Source organism: Octodon degus, unplaced genomic scaffold (assembly GCF_000260255.1).
Source record: "Octodon degus isolate 3935 unplaced genomic scaffold, OctDeg1.0 scaffold00231, whole genome shotgun sequence".
NCBI classification, from domain to species: domain Eukaryota; kingdom Metazoa; phylum Chordata; class Mammalia; order Rodentia; family Octodontidae; genus Octodon; species Octodon degus.
Window position 1 is genome coordinate 928088 of NW_004524807.1, and position 2716 is coordinate 930803.

The 2716-nt window shown below is 35.2% G+C and overlaps 1 pseudogene; it reads right to left on the reverse strand.

Annotated features, from left to right (window-relative positions):
• Window positions 1-437: 437 nt before the first annotated feature.
• On the reverse strand, window positions 438-1655 carry LOC101572379 (annotated as a pseudogene).
• Window positions 1656-2716: the final 1061 nt, after the last annotated feature.

Below are 2716 nucleotides of genomic sequence, written 5' to 3' on the forward strand. Positions count from 1 at the left end.
TTTCATTTTCAAAAACCAAATTGCACTAGTCAAGAGTATAGGAATTTTAAGAATCTAAAAGCTAGATTCAAAGTTGTACTCTTTAAGGTAGCACTTACCTAGTCCAAAAAGGTCAATGATGAAAGTCCTATTTATCAAGACAAATACAGTAACGCTGCATCCAGAAAAACCCAAATTGCCATGGCATAAATCATGGTTGGCTTCTGTCCAGTAACCCTGGAAACGAAGTCATCTTTGTAAACATGTCCTGCTGCTTCTTTAACAGCTAATACAGGAAGTACATTTCTTCTTTAGTGCCAATCTTAAGTGTTTTTTAAATCAAAGAATGGCAATGTAATGTCTGAATTGGCAATAATAATCAAAGGTGTTTTGTTAAAAACTTCAGTAGATTCAAGCTAATATTGTTCAATTCCAACTTGTTTGCTTAATTGACATCTTTAGCGTTTTCCTGGTGGCTTTTCTGTACTCTTCGGTGGTGTCATAATGCCTCCATTGCAAACTGGTGACAGCTGTCCCCCTTTTCTAAAGGTGTCTACATAACTGACTTCATCCAGCATGGCCAAATAATTTGTATGTGTCTGGATGTTATGTCTGTCTTCCATAGGTACCTTTTTGAAAGTCTTCAGCTTCACTGGATTAGCGCTTTTTACTACACTGACGAAAGGTACCATCCAGTCTACACATTCTGAAATGTTGTCCCATTCCAAACCTGAAGCTTTCTTAACCACTTCAATAGAGGTGAAATGGCACAAGGCAGCTGCAGCTAGTATTCTGTACTGAAACTCTAATGAGTCCACTGCTAGAATACAGAGATCTAAAAGCTGGGCAATATGGATGAAGGTCTCCTGAGAATACTGAGGTAGAAGAACTTTAGGAGCATCCTTAAGAGCATCAACTTGGAGAAAGAGATGTAACCAGGAGATGACTGTGACAGGACAAAGCTCCCACTTTAAAGCCTTTAGTATAATGAGTTCCATCCTTACAATATCCTCCTCACTGCAAGCACCATCAGTGACATAAGCAAACTCTTGGAGTTTAGGAGCATAGATTTCCTCAAGTTTCGAAGCAATGAATAGTGAGGTAATTCCAATAAGTTGAAGCATGTTTTTATTTATGTTCCTTTGTGTCAACATAAATCTATCAAAAAAGTCTTGTGCAAGATAAAATGTTTCCCTATGAAGTGTGTATACTTCACATACCTCTAAAAGCCAGTCTAGAAGTATTGATCTCATCTGTGGCTCTAGGTCACAGTGCAGAACTTCGAAATTCTTGTCATGAACATACGTGCTTTCTTTTTTTAACATGTTTAGCCAAACTTCCTGGGAACATCCCCAGCTTAAATCTGGCAAAGGTGAAGGATTAATAAAAAGATTTTTAAATCTATAGTTTGTAAATCTAGAGAAGTCACTTGTTCCTATCTCTTTGTGGGGTGTTTCAATGAGAATGCAAGGACTGACTCCCCCAGATAATACAGGTGGCCAACAGTTCCTGATCTCATATTGATGTTTCCTGGTGACCTTCTCTTCTCTTCTGTTTTTGACATCCTGTGCTGTTTTTCTCTTCTTGACTTGGATTATCTGGGCTTCTTGGGGGGAATCTGGCTGGCTGGGCTGGGCATGCTGCTTAGCTTGTAAACGGGTGCTTCGTCTTGACATTCTCTTCTTTCAGGTGTATGAAACCGCGAGACCCACTACAGCTCCGCTCACAGTAACTCATTTGTAATAAAATACTTTTCATAAACTATGAGTAATAGAATAGTGATTTAAAAATTCCATTTAGCTTCCTCTAAATGCCTAATTAACTTACATATTCCTTTTTGTTTTTCTAAAGAAGAGATTCCATTTATGCCAAGGAAAAAATCCAATATGTGAGATAAAAATACACATCTGAATGTTTTCTTTGTTGCATAGTACATTGACTCTACAGAGCTTTAAACTATTCTGACCTTATGGGGTTTTGGCAATAATGACCTCTGCTAGAGTTTGCAATGCATTCTGGACGATATCATAGAAAATGTGTCAGCAGAGTAATTTCCTCCTCAAAGGATTACCTTCCATGAGTAATAAACTGCTTGGATATATTCATGAAGGACTCTGTGGAATATGTGCAAACTCATATGCACAAATCCTCATTTCGAAGATTTATAAGAAATGGATAGTTCAATATAATTGTGACCAGATTTTAGTTATCATGAAAAAGAATGTCTATGCTTTGAAAAATGCCATTGTAAAATGATAAAAATAATTTCTACTACAAATCAGAATTTAATTGGTCAACTTAGCAGAAAGCCATCCTTAAATGTATATAAGTTCAGTCACTTAAATACACACATTAAGTGGTCTTTTTAACCAGGTTCTGCTCTTATGTAATGAGTATTATGTTTTTAACAGTTTCATTCCTTCTCATTTGGATAGTAAATTTATACTATGAGGAAAAACAAACATAAATTGCCTACTAATAACTTTAATAATAGATACTAAAATATAAGGGTCTTTTTTAAAATAGCATTTTCATTACTTATAACAATAAATAAAATTCACGAGGGTCTGAGTTCAAACCCTGGTTCTGCCAAAAAAAAAAATGAATAAATAAATAAATAAATAAAACTAACATAATAGTATAAGTTGAACATATATCCTGTATACTAAAAGTGTAATGACTGAAAAATCAAGCTATTTTGTATTATTTCATTGATTTAAGCACAATCATTACTCAT